The sequence below is a fragment of the Prosopis cineraria genome, unplaced genomic scaffold, assembly GCF_029017545.1.
Source record: "Prosopis cineraria cultivar Desert tree isolate PC_DT_omini unplaced genomic scaffold, ASM2901754v1 PC13, whole genome shotgun sequence".
NCBI classification, from domain to species: domain Eukaryota; kingdom Viridiplantae; phylum Streptophyta; class Magnoliopsida; order Fabales; family Fabaceae; genus Prosopis; species Prosopis cineraria.
Window position 1 is genome coordinate 16,670,599 of NW_026555344.1, and position 8,314 is coordinate 16,678,912.

The window sequence follows — 8,314 nt, forward strand, 5'->3', positions numbered from 1 at the left end:
AAGTGATAGTGTCAAATTAACTTAGTTTAGAGAGAGAGAGAGAGAGTAGTGAGAGAAATTTGATTGTGAGAAGGTTAGTGCTTGTCATAAGCGGTAATTGGTCATAATATGTGTGAATGAATATGAATAGAGAAAATGATACAGATTAGATGCCTAAATTGCTATAATTGGCACTTCCAGTCAGTGAGCAGATTGACTTTGGATGCCTTAATTGTGTAGATTTCATGCATGATGTGTTGAAAATGCGAGAAGGGGTTTAAATGAGGTTTTAGATCACAGGTAACCTTTTCTATTAGATAGAAGGGTTGAGGTAACTATATAATTTGTTATGTTTATTAGCTTTTACAATTATGTAGAAGTAACTGTACAATTGTGAAATCATTGTTTGTTAGTTTCTATACATGATTCTGCATTGTAAATGGTTTTAGTATGAAATTGATTTGTAAAAATGAAAGCTCAGTGATTATTGGTTTTGATTGATATATGTGTGTGTGTATGTATACATATATATATGAGTGGTATGAATTGTGGAAAAGTGAAGAAATGTGTGTGAAAATCATGATCATAGGGGGTAGGAGTTCACCCAGGGTATGTGTAGATATGTGTGTGTGGAGATGAGAGTGAACAAATCTATATGATTGGGTTGGCACTATGGGACATCTGGTGCAGCATTATACGGGCCAGTACCATGGGATATTTGGTACAGCATTATATTAAGATTGTTACCATGGGACATCCGGATATTCTAGCAACTCCTTAGTGCCTATGAGAGTGTAGTTAGAAGTTAATGACACCTCTAATCACAAGTGTGTGAAATGAGGGAAACCATAGTCTAGAAGTGGGATAGAACACATTTGTTCAGGTATTTCTACCATTGAAAGTATGCTCGGGTTAATATGCGATTGATCCAAGAGAGCCTGTGGTTTTATGTCAGGAAGCATTAGAGGCTAGGTGGATAGATGATCATGCTAGTTTATGATTGTGAAAGCATTTTGAAAAGAGAAAAATTTTATATCTACTTTCGATATATATATATATGCCATTACTTTGGTTTTGTTACTTTGGTATAGTTATTTATGGTAATAGACATTTAATGAGCTATATTGGCTACTAAAATTTTTATCTCATTCGTGGTTATTACATTTTTCAAGGTTTGATACTAGTGGTGCGAAGGGAAAGGATTTGGGCTAGGGATAGACAATCCTTTACAAATCCCATTATAAGATGGTGTAATGAATTTGAGTAAATAATAGTGGTTATATATATAAGTTACCATAGGAATCCATACCTATGCATAAACTTGTGATATATGTATATATGTGTGTGATTTTTAGAGTTCTAGCCTGATAAACTTGTGTATATGTGTGTAAGTGATGATATGGTAATGTAGGCTAGACAATGAATGTTTGAGAATATGGGGGTGAAACATATGTGATGCTTGTGTGGAATTTGGCCTTGAATATGAATAAAATCAATAAATAAATTTAGCCCAGGATTTTAAGATGGGTAGTTTACAAGCTAGATGGATATATGTAACTTATATTTTGTATATAACTGTTCAATCAGGTGTTTGTCCATTTGGAATTGATCATGGCCTTAGAAGTGGCTAATGACTAGTAGTTTCATTTGGTGATGCATAAGTGACAAATTTTGACTTAAAGTAGTCAAAATGCACTTGGGTGTCTACTTTTTAAATGGAATACTGGATTTGAATGAAACCAGTATCAGTGGTTAGATAGATTATGAAATAAGTTTTGTGTGGGTACTTGAATCATCCCAATTAGACATCAGATGCAAAAATGGTGCATGTCTGAAGTTCACATTAGATTTTAGAATTTGACAGTAGAATCTGATATGTGCACTATGGTGCATGTGTCTACGTGTGACCACATGCTGTGGCGCATGATACAAAGCGTGGGAGCTATATCTTTGTGCCACATGCCATGGCGCATGTAGCATGAGCCACGGCACATGGCTCACTTTTTTGTGTAAATTATGATGGTTTGAGTTGCTCTTTGATGTGCTTATCCTAAATATTTCCACTATGTAGTGTTTTACAACTTGAATATTTTATGAAATGGTTTTAGAAATGTTTTATTTGGGCTCTTAAGCTTTCAAAATAAAATGATTTTGAATTGATTAGTAGATTGCATAGAGATTGTAAAGTAATGTCAGTGAGCGCATTACAATTTTTAAAATAGATTTATATAAAGATATATAGAGATTTAATTTATGAATTTATAAACTATGTTATATGAATGACTTGGAAGTGAAAAGCTAATTGTATATGAGAATGCATTATTGTATGATTCTGCATAATTAGTGATAGTGTGAGAGTTCACCTTAGGGGGAGTAGATAAAAAACTATATGATACCATTGATAGCATCAGTGGCTCTAGTTATGTATAGTTTATTCTAGTAATATCATGGAAGACATTTCTTCCCCTTATGTCTTTTCATTTTTTTCCTTTTTTTGGTATTAGTTTCTCAAGTTTTTAGATTTGATCTTGTGTATTTTGTTTCATGTATTCATATTTAGATTTTGGCAATCTACGTATATACATATATATAGGGTTAATGGTCAAAAATATCCTTGAAGTACACACGAAGGGTCATAAATGATCCTAAACTCAATTATGGTCATTTATATCTCTTAAATTTAAAAACCTGTTGCTCTGTTACCTTGGCATTAACTTACTGTTATGTGGGTCTTACATATGAATTTTTTAATGTTTTTTATTATAAAATAGTGCTTGTGGGCCCCACATTATTTTTTAATAGGTTAAAGGTTAATTTTATCCTTGAAGTATATATGAAAGATCACAAATGACCCTAAACTCAATTTGAGATCAATTTTATTCCTCAACCTCTAATATTTTTAAATTTGTCACCTTACTGTTTTCTTCATTCATTTTCTCTATTAATGGGGCCCATTTTAAAATTTTTATTATAAAATATTTAACTGGGTCTCACCAATCATTTTTTTTAATATTCTTCTCCTTCTCTCTCTCCTCTCTCCTTTAGTCATTTAAATCAAGGTCGTGTCTCATCTAACAAGCTGAGTCCTTATGTAGAAACTCCTCAATTGAGAGAAACATACGCCCAGAACTCAATCTACAGCTAGAGATGCAACATGCACTCGTTGAGAGTGAAATCCTAAATGAAAAATGAGAAACATAGTGCTTGAAGGCTAGCTTTACATTACAAAATACCACTCAGGGAGTTCGAGCCTAAAACTTGAACTACGACTGGATAGCAACTCACACATAAGCATACATTTTCATTTCAAGCATGGCTTAAAGCAATCATAATGCTGATCCCCTCATCTACATAACCCATTCTTGTAGATTTAAATGTAGCATGGTTGTTTTGCAAGATTTGGCTTTTTTTAGTTTGAAAATTGAATCAATGGTTAGCTTATGCTTGAATGACGGCATTCCAAGATCCTTCATTCCCTCTCTCTTCCCATTAACAACAATTTTGACCACTCTTACACGACCTTGATTCAAACTAATGAAGGAAAGAAAGAGGGGAGAGAAGGGAGAGGGGAGAGGGGAGATAGAAGGAGAACAAATATTAAAAAATAATTGGTAGGACTCATTTAAATATTTTATAATAAAAATATTAAAAATTTTTAAAATGAGCCCTGTAACATCTTGAATTTTTTAATCCCAAGTTTAGCGGTTAATTGGAGGAGGATGGTAATTAATGTGGGATTAGACATTCGGATGATTCCTTGATGATTTGACTTGTTATATTGTATGAGCAGATACGGGTAAGAGGAGTGCATTTCAGGTTGAAGCAAGTATGCGTGGTGAGAATAAATCTCATTATGCCACACGCTACGGCTTGTGTTGCATGTGTCGTGGTACATGGACTAAAAAATCACTTCTTAAGTTATGAAATTGGGTGATTTTCAATAGTAAAAATTTGAGAAACACACAAGTGAGGAGAGGTAAAGGGCTAAGAAATTAAGTCAAGTCATTTCAGGTCATTGGAAGGTGATTCGGATCGATAACTTATCAGGTAAGCTACATATAACTTTTACCTTCCATCGTACACAAATATATCTGAAAATGAGTTATAGGAAAATTGAATCAGTGGAATTTGAGGGGTTTAATTCTTACCCAATAGCAATAAAAATGTTCTCAGGAGTTAAATTAGAACTTTACAACTGGTTTAAAGCTGAACAATAGAGCTTTGAACCCGTAGGCTCAATTTTAACCTTTAGAGAGAGAAAGTTAGGAGAAAAATTTAATTTATGTAAAATAAGGTCATTTGAGGTAATGTAAAGTAGTAATTGGGTAGTAATAGACCTAAAATGGATTAATGGAAAATAATTTATGGATGAATATAGCCTTAAGTAGTAGAAACTAGACCAAATGACTAAAATATGTTCAGATTGGCATATTAGACGCATGAGTATAGGAGGGAAGCTTGAGATAAGCTTGTGTGATAGTTGAAATCTACGGGTAACTTTTCTAGTGATAAAAGGGTTGAGGTAATAGAATAACTTTCTTTGTTTGATTGTTTATTGTAACTGTATGTTAATATGCTATGTAGTGGATGAAATAATTTTAAACTGAGCATGTTTTATAGTATTGTGTGATTGTTGTATGAAATAACTTTTAATTGAAATAAAGCATTGAAATGTGTGATTTCAAATGGAATGTAATATATGTATATATATATCTGTGTGTGTGTGTGTGTGTGGGTGTGGGTGTGTGTGTGTGTTATGTTTGAGAAGTGTAAAATGGTAAATAGGAACCTTAAATGGTTCAAAAAAGTATGATTATAGGGGTGAGACTTCACCCGGGTGTAGGAGATGATAAAGACTATATGGTAAGGTTTCCTTAGTACCACCTAATAGGGTGCGGTGTTGGAAAAAATTCTCCTTAGTGCCTTAAAAGGTGTGGTGTTGGAGATGAAAGACTCCTTAGTATCTTTGTGATACAGTATTAGAGTTAACGATGCTCTATTGTGTGTATTGGGAAAAACTATAGTTTGTATTCTGAGTTAGAACACCTTTGGTTGGGTGATTCTACCACTGCAGGTGAGCTTAAGGCCAATGAGAGTGTACATTAGTCTAAAGTGAGTCTATGGTTTCATGTCGGGGTGATTTGAAGGTTTGGTCGGTAGTGATCATGCTAACGTGCTATGTGATATGTTGAGATATGTTATGAGATGACACGAGATCCTATGTGATTGACGAAAAGTTGAGAATGAAATGAGCTATGTGGTATAAATGTTATTTTAATGAGACTTGAATGATATCATATGATTTACTTCCATATTGTTACATGTGATAGTTAATAGGAGTAGGTTATTCTGTTATTGAGATTTTTATCTCACTCCTATAGTTACATGTTTATAGGATCGGGAAGTGATCAAGGCAAGGAAAAAGATTTTGGACCAGCTTGAGTTGTGAAGCTGTATACTTTGAGTTGTGTAATAAATTGAACCATGATTTTATGTGTATATATGTAAATGAGTTACTATAGGGTTGCATGCATGATTTGAATAGAAATTTTGTGAAATCTAGCCCGATTATGTGTATATGTGTTGATTGAAACAAGGGGCTATGAATTGAGGATATTGTGTTGAAATGAGTGTATGTTGGTGAATCTTAAGCCAAAGGACAAATTATGATAAAATGAGTAATTTAGGGGCTAAAATTCTATTGTGAACATGAATATGTATGAATGTGTATAGAAATAGCCAAGTGAGCTAAGTTATGCCAAGAAATGGCAAAGTGTGTAAAGTTATTTAATTGTGAAAATTGGCTATCAAAGGGTTAAATTTCGATATATGAGTATGGTTGTGTTTAATTGTGGTCAATTAGGTGTATTAGATCCTTTTAGACTTAATTCAAGGCCTAGTATGGTCTAATGAGAGACAAGGATTGATTTGAGCACTTGGGTGTGCAAAATTTTTAGAAAAAGTAAATTTTTGCACTCGACTGTCTAAATTTTGATCGGATTATTAGATCATGTCCAAACCTATCTCATTAGTTAGCTTATGAGTTAAGTTATGTATGGGTACTTGAATTATTTCGATTGGATATTGTATGTGAAAATTATGCACGCCAAAAGTTCATCATTTTTGCTATCAAAATGACAGTAGAAAATTGGACAGGCGTGCCACGGTGCATGGTGACATGTGTCATGATGCACGGCATAGAAAGGGTGAGTGTGTGGCTTTGTGCCACATGTCGTGATGCACATTATACAAGCGGCGCACAGACTAATTCTCAATTTTATTTTGTGATTAAATGCATGCCATTGGGATAGGAATGCTGCTGGGTTATGTCCATTACATGTTAGAGGAGTGTATGATTTTCTTTTGCTATATATTTCTCTAATTATATTGTGAATTGAATGATTTTACAAAATAAGCCTTCGGCCAAAGCTTTTGAAATGAAATTTAATTATTATGATTGATGTGAGGCAGTGGTAACACCGTAATCTTCTGAAATATTGAGTGAATATTGAGGAGGTTACAGGCCCCATTAATAGAGAAAATAAACGGAGAAAATGGCAAAGTGATAAATTTAAAAATCTCAACAGTTGAGGGATAAAATTGATCCTAAATTGAGTTTAGAGTCATTTGTGACCTTTCATGTAAACTTCAAGGATAAAATTGATCTTTAACCCATTAAAAAAATATAGGGCCTACAAACAATATTTCATAATAAAAACATTAAGAAAATTTATATGTGAGACCCACATAATGGTAAGTTAATGCCAAGGTAACGGAGCAACGATTTTTTTTTTTGAGAGATATAAATTACTCATAATTGAGTTTAAAGTCATTTACAACCCTTCTTGTGTACTTTAGGGATATTTTCGACCTTTAACCCTATATATATATATATATATATAATTTACACATTTCTTCCCCTTTATGTCTTTGCATTCTTGTCTTCTATACTAACTTTATTTATCTCACTTCTATCCTTAGAAAGAGAGAAATGGTGATACAAGTTCTTGCTTTTGGAAATTTACTAGAGGAAAATGAGTAAGCAATACTGAAGGAAGAACCAGCACCTAATGTAATATCCTAAAAGTTTAACCCTGATTAACTAAGCTAAATTAGGGTAATTTAATAAATTAATGTGGTGTGTGGCTAGAAGTCTAACCAATGTTTTGTAGGTTGTGGTTTCAACCCTCAATTTGGATCCAAAGTGAAGTTATGTCACGCATCTATAAAAAAGTAAGAAAATTAGATGAAGAAAGTTTTGTGCCACATGTCATAGCGTACTACACCTCTGCTGTAGCACATATGTGGCAGATCACAAAGAAGGGACCTTTATGGCTAATTTTTTTGCTATTAAATATGAGTCAAACTTGTGAAAAATAGAGAAGAAAGTGAGTTTTGAAAGAGAGGGAAGAGTAGCTCTTGGTTTGGTCCACTAGGGCCTGGAGATTAAACCCAAAGGAGTGATTCAAGCTTGTCTATATTAAGGTAAGCCATTACTAACCTCTTTTCTTCCTCTCTACACCATCATGATTTTACAATCTATTGGTAGGTAGAAGTCATTAATGGCCAAATTTGGGATATTAATGAGGGTTGTTGGAGGTGTTTGATGCCATTAATAATAGTTTAATAGTCAAATGAAGCTAATGTGAGCTAAAGAGAGAAAATAAACACAATAGGTATGTTTGGAAAGGAGAGATTGTGATTTTGTGAGTTGAGAGTGTTGAGTTAAAGTGTTGGGATTAATCCTCATAAGAATATTAATGATGGTTGATGTGATTAATTATAGATTAATCATCATTTGGCACTATTTGAGCTTGAGAAGAGCTTTGAAAGAAATTGTATTAAGGGGGTAAACCTTTAACCTCTAAAAGGTTTGAAGTAATGAAGGAAAATTTAGTTTGTATATTTGGTTGTTAGTTGATTATATGTTGAAAATTTATTCAAAAATCGTATGATAGTTATCAATTTATTTTAAAAGTAAATTGTGGCAGTTTGACAAATTTATGTGATGTGCAAGTATGTGTTTGAATTGATGAAAATGACATACACACATGATCGTAATAAAGGGACATTGTGAATTGAGATATGTATTGAGCATTATTGTGTTTGTGAATGTGATGAGCATAATGAAATTGATGTTAATGAAATTGGCATACTAACTGTAACATCTAAAAACTTCAAATCTAAAAAAATTGATTAATTAAGGGATAAATTAGTTAAAAATATGATTAATATATTTGATTATGTTTTCGGGTAGCTAATTGGATTTTTAGATCATATTTGGCTCTAAATTAAGATAGGATGAAAGTTAGATCAAGTCGGGAGGCATTGGGGG